We start from the raw sequence: 19619 nt of genomic DNA on the forward strand, positions 1-19619 counted from the left end.
CTGGAATATAAAAAACACGGGCTGGTCCTGTCCGTTTACTGCGTCGAACCACTGAGAAGTAGGAGCCTTTGAGCAACCGGTCCAAGGTGCAGCAATTGGAGGGCAACAGGACTCGCAGTGTGGCGGTGCTTTTGGGTCTGCCACTTCGAATGCTGCAACCACGTCTCGTATGATAGAAGCGTATCACGTCAGCGGTCGGGACAAGTGAACCGTGTCCGAATGGCACGGTTTTGCACATCCTACAGCCGGTAAGTCAAGTGGAGTCAGCATGGATGCCAAACAAATGCGCAGTGTTCCAACTTTGGTAGAACAAGTGCAGTGTAAAGCAAGTTTTGAAAAGCCACAGAATTTCGACAATCGTGTCCCAAAGCCCAAAGTGCACCGAGCTTTAGCCACTATGTTTGAAATGTGGAGAGATAAGTCCAGTGGTGGTACAAACATTACAAGCGATGCCCCAAGGATTGATGCGCATTGTACCTTCCATAAGGGGGATCCTGAGATAGTGTATAGGGGAATACTGGTAGTCTTGGTGTTGTGGAACCGCATCACTATGCTCTTACCCTCACTCATGGCCAGGCAGTTTGCATGCGCCCACTCTGAAAAGCAAGTGATGTAGCCTTGAAGGCAGATGGAGCAGTCGGGAGCATTGATGCGGGAGATAATGGACCTGTCGTCTGCATACTGTTCAAGTAGGGTGTTACTGTTTTGCGGTATGGTCGTTAACATAGACAAGTGTGGAGCCTTGTGAAACTCTAGAAAGAGCTGGATAGCTTTGGGACATTGACCCATGGTAGCACGCGTTGGGTATAGCCCACCATGAAGCGAGTCAACCAGAGTGGTAGTGAGCCTCGGACACCAGCCCGTGCGGCCTTTCTGATCAGGACAGCGTGATCGAGCATGTCAAGCGCATTACTGCAGATCAGTTGAATCAAATCAGCAGGAATGCGATTGTTGATACTGTTACAAGTTGAGAAAATGTGTTCAATAAAATATAAAATAATTAAAGAAAAGAGAATACATAGCACATCATGGGACCCGTCCAACACAGCGAGACAGATATGTTTGTTCGGTCTCGTGCTGGCTTCAGATGCTCTTGTAAAAACACCATGATGATTATTGTTGGCGCACACTATACGCCACACGAAAACAATCGGCAAAATCTGAGTGGCTGGCTGTCAGTCAGTTAGAGTTTGTCACGTCTTGGAAACGCTTTGACTGTTTTCTTGCCTTTCTTCCATTTTTTTTACTAGGATTTTTTTCTTCTGTTTCTTTTTAACTAGGATCACTGAACTGCTGTACTCCGACTCGCTGTTCCTTACGAGTGCATTGGTCTTAAGCTCGTCGGTGATTTGCCGAAGTAGTTTCCGGTCTGTCCATGGTGCGCGGTAAGGATCTGTCAACCCACGGCTGAACTCCCTGGTTTCTCCTGTATATCCATGGTCGCAGCTGTCATGCATCCCAGTTTCTTGGTGCTCATTGCAAAGCATTCACACTTTTTGTTCAACATCTCACAGATTTCTTTCTTATGTCCCTTGGTCACAGACGCTCCGACCTTGTTCTCTTCCATGTTGATTCTAGACAGGAACCCCTTTCCACACTCAAACGTGGTGGACTTCCAGTTGTGAAATCATTAGCTTATCGGTATCCTGAAGTTTGACCAGGTCTCCACGCTTAACTGTCTGGCCCTTCTTGAGGATGGTGTCAGAGTTTGTGACGTTCACGATAGGAAGACTTCTATCCCCGTCTTTTAACTTACACAGGTAGTCCATCTCATCCTCCCCAGCTGTGAGAAATTATGGTTTGTCATAATCTGAAACAAGTGTGACCCATTGTACAGTCTTCTTCTCAAGCTTGAAACTGTCTCTGGTGGACAACGAAACTCGCATGTCATCATGGTCAACCTTGATTTCTTTGAGAAATGGAAAGTCTCGTTCGTCTAGCAGCATAATCGTTGCCTCTTTCCGAAGTAGCACAACGTCTGGTGTGTCAATGACGTCTGTTCCCACGATGATGTCTCGGCCCGTGAAAATGTTGTCTGGAACCACCTGCATTCTCACCGCTTTCAAGAGGTTACTGTCTACTTCAAGGTCCCCTAAGGTTTTGCATGTTCCGCCTACGCCACATACTTGTTCCTTTCGGCTAGGAACTGCTACTTTTTTTGCCTAGCTGGGCGGCAAGTTTCGTCTTGATCATGCTGATCTGCACACCTGTGTCCAGAAGAGCAGCTGTTGGTTCTCCATCAATGTTCACTGATTTGAAGGCTTCCGACAACCCACAAACTTTGTGCCGGTCTTTAGCCTTGACCACTTGTAGTGCATTTTTTTTTCACTCATGACAATTATTTGAAACTGTGTCCTTGCTCCCCACAGTGAGTGCACATTTTCTCGCATTGTGAATCCGGGCAATCTCGTGCAATGTGGCCTAATTTCTGACAATTGAAATATTTCAACCCCTTATTCTGGGAATGGTTGGAATCGTCATTCTCAGCTCGTGACGACAAGGCCTATTGGGGCGCTATTTGCTTTTGCGTGCTATCAATACCCGGCCGATTGAGTCAAGGAAATCCACTTTCCAAGGACGTTGCCATGCTGAGACTTATCGCGTTCATTTAGGCTTAGGAATGGCCAGAATGGAAAGACTATCTAAAAAATGCGGCGAGGTCATTGTTCATGCTTTGCGATTTAAGTTAGGTAAGGCAACGCGAAAGCCTCCTGCATCAATCGTTGCTGACTAACGCGCCCGATATTGCAGCTACAACAACATTCTAGTTTTAAAGCGAGCGGCGCTCACTTACCGGGGCACCGCCATGTTTCCCCGCATCCCTACTGAGTCCAGGCACGTGATTTCAAAATCCCTTTCCGAGGTACCGCGGCTAACTTTAGCCGCGGTTAGCGCTTCGAGCAAACGGGCCCAGCAGTGTCGAGACCACGAACGTTTCCTGACTCGTTGGGTGGTCTGAATCGAACTGTATGTCGCGCCCGGTGACCGTTGCTTTCGTGTACACGGTAAACTTCAGGTTATCTCCTCGCCTTTTCACCAATACATTGAGGAAAGACAAGATTCTCTCGCATTCTACGGTGAATTGAATGGTTGGCTCGATGGAGTTCAAGTGTGCCAGGAAATTGTTAACATGGGGTTTCGGTAGAATAAAGAAACAATCATTCAGGGTGGTCGTCGTGGAAGACATGGAAGCAGTCATCACTGTTCCGCTGACCTACTTGAAAAGCTCACCTTTGACACTGAAGTACGTGGTGCCAAGGAAAAACTACAGAACGTGACCTAGCTCATCCACACTGAGGGTGGCTCTTGATCCCAAGCGGCTATCCCTCTTGAGGGCTTCCATGGCCGCAGAAGCTAGAATGTTCGTTCTACTCGTGTCTCGATGACTGTGCCTGCCGTGCGAGGCCTTCACCTTCTTCTTTTTTCTTGGGTCTCCAGGGGTCACTACACACACTATTCGGAACGTGTAGGGATGGCCGAGGGTGCTGAGCCAAAAGGGCTCGGGGAATGGACCTTTTTCCAGTAAGGAGTGCCTCCTGACGGTTTCGCCGCCTACTACAAATGGAGGGCAACCGGACTCGCCTTCTCCCATAGGAACAGATTAGGGTCGCAAGAAAACAGTGCCCCCCAAAAATGGCGAAAGGGCGGTCAAGGTCAAGGGAAAAGGGTGTGCGAGTGCGCAGACGCTTACTGGAAAAAGGTCCATTGGCGGCGCGGTCACCCGAAGCGTCCTTCGGAGGCGCCCGATGTCTCACGTTTTCCCTTTGGCGGCAAGCGGCGGCCAGCTCCCGAAAGCGGAAGCAGATTTCCCCACGTGGGAAGTAAACGAAACCTTTGTTCTGAAGGCGGGAGCGGGTGGTCGCCCTTGCCGCCGTGGTAATTGGGGAAGCGACCTTGTCAGGGCCATGTCGGCGACTCCGGGGAGAGAGGGAGATTTGGCCTCTCTTCGGAATGTCGGCGTGTCTCTTCTTGGAGAAGTTGAGTTTGAACGAGCCCGTGCGCGGAGCAAGACGTTATTCTTCCGCGGTCCCGAGGGCTCCACCTATTCTGTCTCGCGAGACAGAGACCTTGCCGCGCGCGGCAAGGGACTTGGCGCCGAGGCGCTATTGATGGCGTTGGGTTGCCGCGAGCAGCATCAGCAGCGCGACGTTTTCCTGTTTTGTCTTTCATAAAGTTGTGCATAATCTGTAAATATAGATTAGTTTACCAAACCAACGAGTCGTGAGCATCCCTGTGGGCACCGGGAACAAGCCACCCTCTAGCCAGCACAGCACTCTACGATAGACGAGAAACATTACTGAACATAAGAAAATTTCACATCCCTATCTATTTCCCAAACTACATTTCTTCGGGAAAAGAAGAAGCTAATGCAGAACCTGTCGACACGCACAGTAGAAGCCCAAGAGAAGATAACAACACAATATTTTCGGGCATGAAAAGTTAGAACAGGCATTAAAACTCTATATAAGTTCTAGGGTTCGGCGTTTTCGGTTTAAACCGATAAAAACCGATAAAAGTACGCCGAATCCATTTTCGGAAATTCGGTTTTAACCGAAAAAGGTCAGTTTTTAGGCTCGGCATTTTCGATTGAAACCGATAAAAATACGTCGCATTCATTTTCTAAAATTCAGTTTTAACCGGAAAAGCTCACCTTGACCTTCCAGTCGTACCGCAGAGCTGTGGCGAAAAAAATGGAACGACAGTGTCTATCGAAATGTGCCCGAATTTATGGGATACGCGGATGCCATCACGACGTCTTGGTTTGAGTGTGCCGCATCATCGATCCGAACGTGAAGTCTGAAATGCCCCCTGACTCCCTATATACAAGCGTGTTTTTTAACTCGTTGTGAAGAAGACTGACTTGATTCAAGCTCTGCATGTTATGTTGTGCTTCAATACGTCGCACCGTGTCTCTTTTGGTGGTCACAATTGGTTGATGGGCCAATTTTGGCTCAGGCAGCTCTTCATATCCTCAGCCTGCCAGTGTCCAGTGTTAGCGTTGTGAGGGCATTCTCGAAGCTCAGGGTTATATTAACAGGGAAGAAAGAGTGCGGATCAACGAGGAGAACTTAGGAATGTACATGTGTGTGTACTATAATAAGATCACGTAATCCTGACGTACAAACGGTAAAGTTCCATTTTTTTTTTTTGGAAATAGGCTTTATATTTTACTTGTCTGTATTTCTGTTTTCTTCTTGTTTCTTTTACAGTTGCACACATTCGCCAAATAAAGTGTCCATTTCTTTTTCAATGTATCTGTGCCGTTATTCTTTGAATGATCAAAAATATCAGAGCTACAAGAATCATCTGATCCGGTGACCGTTGGTGTTTATTGTATATTCACTGAAAAACACCGATAAAATTTTGAGGGCATAAATATACGCCGAAAAAAACCGAAAATTGAATTTTAAAATAAACACCGAAAAAAGTACGCCGAATTTTGAAAAAAATAGAAACCGAAAACGCGGAACCCTATATATAACCATTGTTCCCTATGTGGCACAACACTCTGAAGTCTGAACACTATTCACTTTCCCTAGACAGGAGTATACAAAGAAACAAATGAAGGTTTAAAACGAATGTCACGCAAGCACAAGTGCCTTGGCCTCATCAAGATCCTGAGACAGGCACGTCTCATTCATAGGCACACCTCCGCTTCACAGAAAAATTGTCCATCATGTGAGTTATCTATATTAGCTAATTAGAGAAATGTTCACAGGCTTTGTACCATGGTGACAACTCTCTGACCCTTTCCACTTTACACCTGACAGCTTTACATTATGTTTAACTGAAGCTGCATCCTCTAACTAGGGAAGGACTGTGCATCTTGGGGTAGGAAGTACCTATTATATACCAGTTATTTGAAGCTGCCGAGTTCTTTTACCTTTAAATGCCTTTTCGGATATTTTACTTACTGCTCCACTGAGCGTTGGGTTCAAACGTACCTTGACTCACGTGGAATTCAAGAAAACTTAGTGGCCCATTTCTTTTTAAATATTTGTCCTTTTATTGTTGGTTCACAAGAGAACGTCGCCGTAGCTTTTATAGGACATCATTTTGGCAATCGAGAGATATTGGTGACATCAATTGGACCATCAACAACACGTTCCTAACGTTTATTGCGGAAGCGCCAAAAAGAGAAAAATGCGGCTAACAGAAGAATACATTGAAGCGAAAAACAATAATGTCGCAAGCTTGGTCTAGCCTAGAGCCACTAAATGAGCTGCGCTTAGAGTATCGGCACTCCGTTCTCTGACATTGTTTCGGGAGCCGCCATTTTGGGGCTTGTGCAGAGCAGACGCAACTGCCGATCGTCATGGTTCAAAAGTGTGACTTCCTCAGCATTAGATTCAGTGTTAGGATGCTCATGTGATATTGATTTGCTCTGTCGAGAACTGTTTAAACATTTGTGGAGGAGGGAAAAGCGTTCCCTGCGATTTCAGATAAAACTTAAAATAACTGGCAACCATGATTTTACGCCACAATATGGCCAAGTGTCGTTACTCTGAAGCGTGGCTTATTTAGTGGCACTAGTCTAGCCGTACCGTGTCACACGCGCTTTTTCAAGCAGTATCGCAAACGTGTAGAAGAAAGATCGTAAACTAACCTCCTCGGTCGCTAAACTCATCAAACACAAAGTTGGGGCCGAAGTTCGCGGAGCGGGCTGATTGGAGTCTCGCGACGGTGGCGTCACGCGAGACGAGGTGTCAATCAACCAAACTCTCCCGCTGCTCCAATTCGAGAGAGATTGAGAAACACGAAGTCCCAGCGAGCTTCATCAGTGCGCGCGCGAGCAACACCGTGGGGCCAGCCGATTGAACGGCTGAACTGATGACGTCGCTCCCGCGTGTCCCCACATCCCTACGCCGCGTATGAGTCAATGCTGTCAAGATTCTGCCTAGGCGGACTGTGAATATTCTGAACTTGAACACCACTTTGGGACGGAGTTAAATTTGAGGCCAAAATCTTCGCCTGGGAATCGAGACGAAGCTTGAACTTTGTGATATTGTGTAGCCGCGCGCGGTGTACGCGATTTTAGAGCTCAGCTTACGGCACTGTCAACCACGTAACCGGGGCAACGGAGAGGCGGTGTGGGTAGTGACGTCGGTAGTCTATGACAGATGAGGGGGCGACGGGGGTTGCCGGGAAAAAAACCGGGGCGAAAAAATGGAAAATAAAAATGGGTACGACCAACACACACTCATCGACACAAAATTCGGGGCAAGGACGTGCCGTAGAAACTGTTCGGGAGAGAGAGAGAGAGAGAGACTGGGGAAGGGGGGAGGGGGGGTTGTATTAATGGGGTACATGCCTTCCCCCGAATATTTTGTTGTACCTTTCTGAAACGTCGGCTGAGGCGATCGCCTCCCCCCCCCCCCCCCCCCCACACACTTCTACCTTTATGCCCCTTGCCTCCTCTTTTCACGAAACTTGGGGAGGGGGGGGATAAATTGCCCGCTCCCCACCCCTTCGTTTCGACGGACCTGCTTGGAGGTGTTCCAACTGAGAGACGACAAGGAACAGAGTAGCGTGCTATTTTCGAAATGATGGGTATAGAGGTTCTGGAATTAATACGGTTGGCGCTCCATGCACTTACGAGCGGCCATGCCAGGCCAAAGTGAGAGGCTCGTGCCAGGGCTCGTTGTGTGCAGGTGCGTGTTCAGGCACAAGATTATTAGCTGACGTCAGACTCAATATTATCAGCTGTGAACCACAAATGCTATGGTGCATGTTCGAAGTGACGGGTACAGGTTTGATTGTTTACTATAGAGCCTTGGAGTCATCGTGTTCTTAAAACATCCCCGTTGATATTGACAGCCTGACATTTCTCTTATTTACACGTAGCAGCGCGCGTTGGATAGACTCCACACAGAAACAATAAACTACTAAAATGGACGAAAAACAAAAGACGAAGTCCTTAAAAAAATATCAGAGACCCATTAAAAATATGCGAGTGTCTGCCCGCCCATTTCAACGTTTTATTCTTTCTTTGTGAACCATTTGCTCTTGTTTCTGATGATGAAAGCAGAATTAATCCCAGTTTTACTAATCTTGAAAAGCCAAGCACTCCGACGTTCTTGTAGTCTTTTGCTTCTGCTTTATCAGTAGAAATAAGAACGATATCGGACTGTCAATTTTGACGGCCTTGATTTTACAATGCAATTACCGCAAGCCTGCGCCATGCGTTTTGAAGCCGGTCAAAAACGTTGGTCGCAGCTGGTGATCTTTGTTGTGACGCCACACGTATGAACCACGGTCGTCTCTGCGCGCTCTCTCGTGCTGCTCTTGTTCGGCGTCTAGGGAGTACTAGGGAGTTTTCGCCCCTTGAATTGAAAAACGTCTCGAAGATCAACTGATCTGCGGGTTTGTGAGAAAAGACAACTTTGCGGCGCTCTTTCGGTCACTCCCCCCACTACGTCATAACGCAAAGAATCTTTGTGTCCACGAGTTTAGCGACCCTACTCGAGGGAAGACAAGCTGACCGAAGCTACTGCGTAGAAAACTCTTTCCTGAAAGTTACGACGAGCAGGCGGTCAGCATGCCGGCGTTCATGAGTCACCCGGCTGCCTGCGACGAGTCTGCATGCGACCACGCGGGACCAGTGAGACGCATGAACGCTCGGTCGGCATCATAGATTCTCTGGTTTATCTGACATAGAGTATAAAAAGCACATTTTCAACACGCTAAAGACCTGAAATATTCTAAAAAAAAACATCACAATTTTCAGCTAAAGATGTGGTTCACAAAAAAAAAAGTGGAATAATTAAAGTATTTTTCTCAGTAGAGCCGCTGAGCGGAGGGCAGTAGAAGCTCGTATCTCAGCGGAAAATAGTCTTCGGTGTCCTTTGTTAACGTTTTGCTATACTAGTCTGCGAGTTTGTGGCAGAGAAGGCGCTGTGTTATCGAGATTTGGGTAGTACGTCGAAAGATGCCCAGGTGGTCGAAATTAAATCATTAGTCCTTCGTGCGCCGTGCCACATTCCCTTCGTCACTCTAAGAAATAGGAGGTGTACAGGGGTACTCCCCTTCTCCCATATGTCACTCTCCAAAACTACCATTCGTTGTTCCGGCCACTGACGACGAGCTGGCGATACCAACGTTGACGAGCGGCTTGATAGTCGAGCGATACAACTTATGAAAAGAGCTAATGTATTAATTAAAAGTTACATTAAGACAATCAAGGTTTTTGCGGCCCTGCTGCAAAACCTCAGTAATTTTTTAAGTCTTTGATTTAGTGCGTAATATCCAACAGCTATCAAGCCGCTTGTAAAAGTTGGTATCGCCAGCTCGACGTCGGTGGACAGAACGAAAAAATCTAGTTTTGGGGAGTTACATATGGGGCAAGGGGAGTACACCTGTACACCCCACATTTCTTAGAGCGATTGGTTTGGCAGGTAAAACTATGGTGCCTGGAGCGCGTCTTCGACTGGTGTGTTTAGCGTCCTATCCCGCCCATACATCAAAAGTGGTCCCGATATGGCAACAAATGACGCGAGTGTCATGCTGTTGCCTGTCGCGATCCTGGCGGTTGGCCGTAGAAATGCTGGCGAAAAGCACGAGCGAACGCGAGTGTCGCTGTCGTCACGGCGTCCCATTAGGCGTCCCAACTTCCGGCTGCATTAACTTCCGTGAACTGTCACAGTGGAAAGAGACCTGCAGCAGAACAGGCATCTGCTACATACACCATAACTGTTGGAACGCCGCCAGGGTCGCGACCGGCGACAGCATGACACTTTTATGACGTCATCAGGCGGAAATCGAGGGACCACTTTTTTGGCCGCGGTAAACACACCTGTCAAAGACGCGATTCAGGCACCATAGTAAAACCCCCAAATTTGACTTGACTTGAAACTGGTAAGGGCTGTGAGCTACGTCCGTCTCGTTTGTCGCTCGTCCTCGCCCCCCCCCCCACAGCCAACTGTCTCTCAGATAGTCATCAACAATTCAAAGTTAATCACTGACTCGTTCGTCAAGCTACGATTTACCGTGAGACAGAGCAGGCCCGCCATATTTTTTCCGATATTTAAATTATGCACCCCAACATAAGAAATTCACTGAACAAACGTGAGGAATTGTGTTCGGTTATTTACACTACTGATATTCATACTCCCGTCCTAACCGAAACGTTGTTTCCTCGGAAGGTACGGGACAGTAAACTGTTCGATGGTTACAAAAATACAATGCGTACAGGAATGACAGACATGACAGATATTGAGGCGGTGGAGCGCTTATTGGAATTACTTACCGTATTGAATTTTTTTTTGGATCAAAACCCGGCATCTCAATTAAGGCATAGCCTGGGTTTGCCCTCGAGTTAACCATAAAAAGTGCATCTTAGGAGTATGCTTGTCACGGAATGCAACAGTGTTTGACTATTCTCATTTTTTGTGTGGTTCAAGACGCACCCCTCTGTTTCGTTTCTCGCTCGATGACGGGTTGCACCAGGTTTTTTTAAGCTTTTAATCCTGTGGTGAACTCTCCAATACGGGCACTACCCTCGGGGTAACTTGGGCTTTTCGCGGCTTTGGGCTTTTCCGGCCAGTTCTCGGGGACTGATTGATGCGTTTGCGGTTTTCATATTAAGGCTTTTGGGTAATCTTTTAATCCTTTCACTTTATAAGGATATACTGGAGGATCGAGTAACCTTGACGATAGATTATGTCGTCTTTCTTGTTTTAAGAAAAGGGGGGGGGGGGGGGGGGGGGGTTGGGAGGGTTGGAGTTCTCGAAAGGTTGTCGTCACTTCAGGATATTCCTCATTGCGAGCCTGCAAGGGTTGACTATAACCGTAACCTCAGACAAGCTACATCCCCCGTAAAACCACTAGCTTATACTACCTTGGTCAGAACTAAACTAAAATTCGCTTCTTCCATATGGTCACCGTGGCAGACGTACCTAACTAACAACCTGGAATCCGTTCAAAGCAGAGCCCTCCGTTTTATTTATTCCGACTATTCTCCTCACGCAAGCATGTCAGTATTTCGCCAATAAGCTAACCTTGACACTCTTTTTCACCGCCGCAGGGTGTCTCGCCTTTCTATTCTTCATCGAATCTTTTCTTACAACATACAACAGTCATCTCGGACAAAGTTTGCTATCACCTCCTTACCGCATTTTCCCTCGTCTCGACCATTCGTGTAAACTCCGTCCAATTTCATCGTCGACCGTCACTCACCAAATGTCGGCTTTAGCATTGGCCATTGACGACTGGAACTAACTGCCTGACGTAATTGCTTCCTTATCTGACACTAAGAAATTTTCTGCACCCTTTAGCTTAGTTTTTCTAACCCATAACTAGATTACAGCGTGTTTTTGTAGAGAAATAGTGTTATTTTTTTTTTAAGTGTTCACTCCCTTGTATAATGCCCCCTGGGCCTTCAAGGAATAATAAATGATGATGATGATGATGATGATAAGCGCTGGGTCTTGGAGGGATAGACAGAGTAAGAGCGGACATTGGCCCGCTGCTCACGTCGTGAGTACTAATTCTTTCGCTTTCAGGGTTGAGGCCCTAGTTCTTGCCATTTCCGCATGTTGCCTTGAGGGACGTGTTTGCCTTGTGGTGTGCTTTTGCCCTACGGGTGTTTATTTTTTCCTTTATTGGCAGGGTGAGTGCATGCGCGAGCTGTGAAGTGTCGTCGACACCCCTCGGCGACGACGATGAATGATCCTCTGGACCTGACCTCAGCCCAGCTTCGGTGAGCCTTCAAACGTACCCCTAGACTTGCAAAACTACCGTTAATATTTTCTTCTTTTTGCTATTCTCATTTCCGCCGGCGAACGCGAGTTCATGGCCGCATTTGTGTTGAACTTTGCCGAGCATTTAGAGTAGCAGTTTGGCTGCGTTTGGGTTCGGATTTCATTTATCATTTTTAGTTTCTTCGTGGCCCAGATGCACAAAAATCTGTAGTTTTTTTTTTTTTTTTTTTTTTTTTTTGTGGTTTAGCGTTTTGTCTGTCGATTTCATTTTGTCGCCATGCGCGGCTATTTATCGCTGTCAATAAACTTTTTGTTTGCTTTCTTTCTCTTGATTTTTTACCTCTACGTTCATCTCCACCTCCTTTTAACTTCGTATCGGGCGTGGACCTATCACATGTCACCGGTCCGAACCTAATATTTCTTTTCTTTCAAGTAGTTTATCGTTTTACATAGAGTTTAGTATTTTTTTTATTAGTTTGCCCCACTTCGCAACAATGATACCGGCCAATGGTATTGCTCATTTGCTACCGGCCACCATCATTTATCATCATTAAATAAAGACAATAGCTTTCCCAGTGCGCCAATCGTTCTTCTCGGCGACTTTAACTTTCCCTCCCTACGATGTTGAAGTCACAGTCATTGAATGAGTGAACCACGAAGAAAAAAAATGCGTCTGTTAACTTAAGTTTAGGCTTAATCTTTTCGCAATTAGTTCTTCGTCCCACCACTGTGACACCACTAACAACGATTGTTTTAGACCTTATTTCGACCGGTCACCCTAAACATCCAAGGATTATTACATATTAGACTAGTGTGTTTTAGTTAGGGTTCGGCGTTTTCGGTTTAAACCGATAAAAACCGATAAAAGTACGCCGAATCCATTTTCGGAAATTCGGTTTTAACCGAAAAAGGTCAGTTTTTAGGCTCGGCATTTTCGATTGAAACCGATAAATATACGTCGCATTCATTTTCTAAAATTCAGTTTTAACCGGAAAAGCTCACCTTGACCTTCCAGTCGTACCGCAGAGCTGTGGCGAAAAAAATGGAACGACAGTGTCTATCGAAATGTGCCCGAATTTATGGGATACACGGATGCCATCACGACGTCTTGGTTTGAGTGTGCCGCATCATCGATCCGAACGTGAAGACTGAAATGCCCCCTGACTCCCCATATACAAGCGTGTTTTTTAACTCGTTGTGAAGAAGACTGACTTGATTCAAGCTCTGCATGTTATGTTGTGCTTCAATACGTCGCACCGTGTGTCTTTTGGTGGTCACAATTGGTTGATGGGCCAATTTTGGCTCAGGCAGCTCTTCATGTCCTCAGCCTGCCAGTGTCCAGTGGCCTGGCAGGCTGAGGCCGTTGTGAGGGCATTCTCGAAGCTCAGGGTTATATTAACAGGGAAGAAAGAGTGCGGATCAACGAGGAGAACTTAGGAATGTACATGTGTGTGTACTATAATAAGATCACGTAATCCTGACGTACAAACGGTAAAGTTCCATTTTTTTTTTTTTGGAAATAGGCTTTATATTTTACTTGTCTGTATTTCTGTTTTCTTCTTGTTTCTTTTACAGTTGCACCCATTCGCCAAATAAAGTGTCCATTTCTTTTTCAATGTATCTGTGCCGTTATTCTTTGAATGATCAAAAATATCAGAGCTACAAGAATCATCTGATCCGGTGACCGTTGGTGTTTATTGTATATTCACTGAAAAACACCGATAAAATTTTGAGGGCATAAATATACGCCGAAAAAAAACGAAAATTGAATTTTAAAATAAACACCAAAAAAAGTACGCCGAATTTTGAAAAAAATAGAAACCGAAAACGCGGAACCCTAGTTTTAGTGTTGAGTTAGTGGTGCGCTTGTTGTGTTTTATATTTATATATCTATATGCATGCACACTCTTTGCGTATAGCCCTGGCGGGTCCCCAAGGGAATAAATAATCATGATAATGACGGTGATATCTACCAGCGATAAGCGATCATATTGTACTGCATTTTCTTTTAAATGCATCAGTGGCAAGGACCACTTCACTAACAAAGCAAATACGAGATAATAGTGAAAGCTAACTTTAATTAGAATAACACAATATACTTGCAATTGTTGGTCCAGTATTGGGCACACGATTTGGGGCGTTCCGTTGAAGAGAGGTGGAACTGGGTTAAGCATAAGTTTATGTTACTACCTAACAAATACATACCTTTAAGAAAGATCCTTGCAAAAACCCGGTCACAAGGGTTCACGAGGGCCCTGGAACGACTCTCAAATACAAGAGGCACCTGTACCGTAGAGTGTTCCTTCTATAGACTGACACGCGGGCTTGACATCACGGATCCGCGTCGGCGCTGCGATTGCGCCGAAGCAGAGTGGTGTGGGCAGAAGGGCGCACGTTTTGAATGGGCGTCATAGCATTTCAGCAGGCCGAAAATCTGTGTAGCCGTTAATTGCACCAAAAGGTACAGCAAAGTAGCTGACTGAATTTCCACAAGTTCCTGGCGCACTCGGAAAGGAGCAGAAGGTTTATAATATCCCTGGATCGAGAGGAATGGTCGCTACGCGCGGACGACCGTTTGTGCGGCAAGCACGTTTTTGAAGGCAAGTGTGGCTTCCATTTCAATCTCTGTCCCAAGACTTGCTTATGTGCAGGGAAACCGTCCTCTGATCGAGACCACCCAGGTTTTGTTCCCCCGGTGTTCGCGCACAAAGCACTGGCCAAGCGCTCGTCGGTGGCTATACGCCCGTGCTATCAGGCGGAAGGAGATCGGCGGCAAAACGAACAAAGCGTTACCGCTTGTCGTGCCTTGTGGTCATGACGGTAAGCAAAATACTATGCCTTGTCTTGAAGGACACTGTGTGTATTTAATCAATTAATAAATGAGCTTTCACAAACCCGCAGACTGCTGATCTCGCCGCAGCGCGGAAACTGCGTCGAGAGACTTCTACGCCTGCACCGTGTCGGCGTGAACTGGCTTCGCGATAAAACTAAATAAACGACAACCTGAGCCATCGACGTCGGATCCAGAAACTTCACGTCGGAACTCTAGCAGGCCTTGTCCACGGTGTGTGGATCGTCGAAAGTACGCCATCCACGCATAGTTTGTCTCACCACTGCCGTTCAGGCTCGGGTAGCGAGCTCAAATAGTTGGGCTTGGCATACGACATACGTTGGCAAGAAATACGACGCACAAAGAAAGCTAGCAGCGTCTCGACCACGCCAACAGCGAGCGCACGCCACACAACGCAATGGCGAAAACAAGGAGAGCCTGGCAGCTTCTGCCCAGATAGCATCTGCGCATGCGCGGCTTTCTGGCCGTGTTGGTGAACAGAGCCGCGCCGCGTGTCGGTCTATGAGCTTCTCTGGGCCGCGTAGCGGTGTGCCGGAGAAGCACACAAAAAAGCAATCAAACATGCAACATCAAATTATTTTCCACATAGACCACCATAGATGTCGACGAACAAGCCATTAAATGTTCGGAGAACTATTAAGAAAAAAAAGAGCTTTTGCAGTGTCACTTAGGTTATCAGATGGTGATAGCCTACCCAGTGACGCATGTGCCGATGGAAAGATTATTTGTTTTTCAGGCCGTCTCAAATATTAGCAATATAAATAACCCTTTAATGAAGAGTGCCGGTCGACTACCAATGAAATCTATTTCCGTTGAAGTTACCTTATTCATAGGATGTAAATGGATTTAACTTCGAGTTTCTTAAAAAAAACTACTCACCCAAGTAGCACAAAGGGGCTCCAAAAGGGGTGGGGGGGGGGGGGGGGGGGGGGGAGGGGGGGGGCGACGGGGGTTCCACGTGGGCAGCCCCGGGAATATCATTTCGTTCGGGGTCATTTCATATTTTCCGCACTGTTTGAAGTCGTGCAGTGCATACCAAGTTGAGCATGCCTCACTTTACCCGTGGGCCTACTAGAAATATTACCATTTTGATAAATCAATCAACAACTTGAGCAAGGCCATAAAATTGGACATTTCCACTGTAGAAAATGGAGAAAAAAAAGTTTGTGCACTTCCATATAAAATACTGTTGGACAGAAAATCGGGATACATGACCAGGTTGAGTCGTCCGTCTACAAACACAGAAGTTTAGAAGAGATACGACATTCGGTCGAGAATGTTTTGAATTCACCTTCAAATTCAATGCTCTGCTTAACCCCCCCCCCCTCCCCCCCTCCGTAATACAGCCTTCTCAACATACACCCTGAGTAGTAAGTTAGTAATAAAGTTTAGCAAGCCTCGCTCACGCTTAGAATTACAATCCTTGGTGGTTCGGTGTAAAAATTGAGCAAATCTCTGATGCCGAATTTAGAGAAGGTGCAGTAAATGTTCTGAAAACTAGCGGAAAGTACTGTGTTGGGATTTGCACAGGTAGTCCAAGTGAGGCCTGCCGTGTGTAACTTGGCCCCTTCAGAGCCGAGGTGGGTCCCATGGAGGTTTTATATGGGTAGCCCAAGTTGGGTATGCCCACGCTTTGCCGCCATAGAGACCCATCCCATCTTCGTAAAGATGGCCCTTGTCTAGCCGAGGTGGTACGGGTATTGCTTCGGCAGCCAAAGGTGGGCATGCCCACTGTGTGCCCAAATGTTCCCTCGCATGCCGGAGGTTGGACCCCCCGCGGCACTGCGTGGGCAGCCCATATTGGGCATGTTCACGCTTCGCCCAAGTGGGACCAACGTGAGTTTTGTAGGGGCTGTCCCCCTTGCCTACGTGGGGCCCACATGGGCCCCACCTCTTGTGCTCCTTTGGAACAAATACTGCTTCTACGAAGGAAAGCCTACAGTTATAATAGTTGATATCACAATATGTAACTTGTCCCGAATAATTTTTATATCCACGAGACAGGTCCAAATGTTTGTAGTCATAATAGTTTACATGAAATGGAAACTTGAGCCAGTCGGGAATTAGACATATGTCCAGTAAAAGGGGCAAACATGAATAGAAAAACACAACATGACAGTTTACACTGAGGGAGACATTTTATGTATAAAGGTATCAAGGGGTCCCTTTTCACATAACATGTGGTACTGAAGTAGCACAGGTTATTCATTCTGCATGGTTCAAGCTCCCTTTTAAAGTGAGAACATATTGTAGAGATTTAAGAGTTGATGTTCCAAAGGGGCATCACTGATCGAGACGACGGGGTTATTTTAGTTAATGTATGCCTTAAAATTATTAAAGATGGAAATTTTTTTCAATGCGATGGTTTTAGTGTATTTTCGAACCCCAACAGCATTTCGACATCTCACACTACTTGTTTCAATTATTAGGACTAAAAGTATAGGTAAATTAAGATAATATTCGTACATTTATATTATTAGCTATGCATTCGTTCAAAATCATAAAAAGTTTACAGAAGAAACTCTGATTATGTCCTTACCGACCGACTTGGGTTTGAGTTATCGGGTATCCAGAGGCTGTTCAAACCGGTCACTATGGTTCTCAGAATGCTGGCGTACTGCGGAATATACAGAGGGTTTCTTCAGGCTTTACGGATTAGTTTTTAAAAAGTCCGTCAAAGCTACACCGATGCCATTTGTTCAGGTGAATTCTTCGTCCAGGCGGACATACTATACTTGTCACAATAAGTCGGCTAATTAACTATCTCAGTCAACATTGCAATTAGTGAAACAAAACATATGTTTCCAATGTTAGAGACGTACCTCATCAAAAACCATCAATTCAGTTCAATTTAATTGGAACCTATTTTCACTAGTCAAAAGGACGTTAACAAAGTTTAGTCAATCGTTTCACTTCTCGTGACGATTAGCCCCGCATATCAAGTTTCCCTGGCCGTAACTCATCTGCACAAACCGTGTGAATGGAGCACTGACGGCTTTTGTGAAACAAATATGTAAAGCCTAAAACACGCCTTATAAAGTAGACAAGTTATTTCTGCCTGCGGAGGGATTCGACAAGGTTTCCCAGAAGCTTTTACTTTTCAAACTTGACCAAATTAACCTTGATCCCAGTGCCTTATCCTGGATTAAATGTTTTCTAATAAATCTTTCTCAGTTTGTCACTACGAACCAAGCTACTTCTCACCTCAGTCCTGTCATCTCAGGTGTCCACCAAGGTTCTGTTTTAGGCCCAGTGCTATTTCATATTTACATGAATTATTTAACTAAAATCTTTCATTTTCTGTCAGTTTCCTTGCGGGCGACTGTGTTGTCAATCGCCAAGTTGCTAAAGAATTTGATTCTCTTCAGGCTGATTTAAACTCAGCTATGGAACGGCACAACGTAGGGTGTATGACTCTTAACACTTACAAATGTAAAACTATGTGAGTATCTTGACGTAACACATCGCCATTGTCATACTATCTCGGTACCTCTCCCCTGCAGTTTGTTACATACTACAAATATTTCGGTGTCCCCATTACCTTTAACATCTTACAGCAAATTCACATTTACCTGATAATTGCTAACGCCAACTCTATGCTCGGTTACTTTGTTACTATTATTTAAAACGCTAGTACGTTCTGAATTTGAATGCGCTTCATTCATCTGGGATCCCTGTCACTCTATGCTCCCGCTTAACCTCCAGGCTGTCCAAAATTGCGGTGCGCGTTTTATTTTTTCTGACTATCACCGTACAGCCAGTGTGTCGTCCATGAAAGCTAACCTATCTCTTCCCCTTTTTTTGTTGTGTCGTAAATTATCTGGTTTATGTCTTTTTCTCAGAATGTATTACTCTTACCCTACCGTAAAAGATAAGTTTTTACTTACTCCTCCGTATACTCCCCGCTCTCTGATCATCAATTCAAAGTCAGAATTCATCGCCGTCCCAGCAATGACCACCTCGACTCTCCTGTCCCCAAATGTCACCCGAATGGAATCGCCTTCCCGCATCTTCAGTGTCCATATCATCAATCGACTCGTTTAGAATTACGATAGCGAAGAATATTTGTTTATCCTTCAGCACCCATGTTTACTGCATTTTTGTACTTGAATTTCTTATACTCTATATTGTGTTGTTGTTCTTGGCCCCTCCCTTCTTTAATGCTTCCGGGCCCTGAGGGTATAAAATAAATAAATAAAAAAATAAATAGACGCTTGGAATGAAAACAACTGGGGATGCACAGCCACCTTCAACCAGCCTATACTTCGTTCCACCTTAAAGAGACACTAAAAAAGATTCTGCGATCGTCTGTTCTTGGTCATAACTGATTCTACAAGCCCTAAGCACCTTTAAAGTATTAAAAAAAACAATTACAATTGCGAGACGCCAATTGGTCTATTAACAATGTGATGGAAGGTCGGGCAACACCTCTTTCCGAGCGAATTGTTCCGCTCACGAAAGGCGGGGAATAGCCCAAACGCGGTGTCAGCGCGGTGACGATGGGCGCTCGTCGGCCGATCGTCAGCGTCTGCCAATCACTTGCGATTGAGAGGAGGCTTGCGATTGGGCGACGAGCGCCCATCGTCACGGCACTGACACCGCTGCTGGGGCCCCACCTTACCTGAGCGCAACAAATCCGCTTACAAAGTGGTGGCTCCCGACCTTTCCTTACGTTTTGAATATGTAAATCAACGCGGCTTGCTTGTAATTTCGGAATTATTAGGATGGTTAGGGCCCGTAGAATCAGTACTGACCAAGAACAGACGGTCCCAGAATCTCCTTCCCTGCCCCTTGGAGTGCAGACGCAGCCAACGCTACGAGTTGATGGGACCAACCAGACAGCGTCAAAAGCGCACCGTCATGGTGTTGGTCATGCATCTGTGCGTGTTCTATCATCGCTGAACTAATCGTAAACACAAAGGCGAAGTGACGAGCTTCTGATGCTCCTTGATTTGACCCATCAGCTCGTAGCGTCGGCTGCGCCTGGACAGAAGCTGAATACGATGTGCACTATAAAGAAAACAACGTGCATCTACTTTTCCGCACAACACTCGGAGAGCCAATCACCG

The 19619-nt window shown here is 46.0% G+C and overlaps 1 long non-coding RNA gene across 2 annotated transcripts; it reads left to right on the forward strand.

Moving 5' to 3' along the window:
• Positions 1-198: 198 nt before the first annotated feature.
• On the forward strand, positions 199-14680 carry LOC115322275. Of its 2 annotated transcripts, none has more exons than XR_006076791.1 (4): positions 199-248; positions 11608-11698; positions 14351-14519; positions 14601-14680. It is a non-coding gene; the product is annotated as an uncharacterized LOC115322275 (long non-coding RNA). The 2 variants fall into 2 exon arrangements; XR_003918951.2 differs by lacking the exon at positions 199-248 and adding an exon at positions 11432-11475.
• Positions 14681-19619: the final 4939 nt, after the last annotated feature.

Source organism: Ixodes scapularis, unplaced genomic scaffold (genome assembly GCF_016920785.2).
Source record: "Ixodes scapularis isolate PalLabHiFi unplaced genomic scaffold, ASM1692078v2 PGA_scaffold9__187_contigs__length_104089568, whole genome shotgun sequence".
In the NCBI taxonomy this organism is placed as follows: Eukaryota; Metazoa; Arthropoda; class Arachnida; order Ixodida; family Ixodidae; genus Ixodes; species Ixodes scapularis.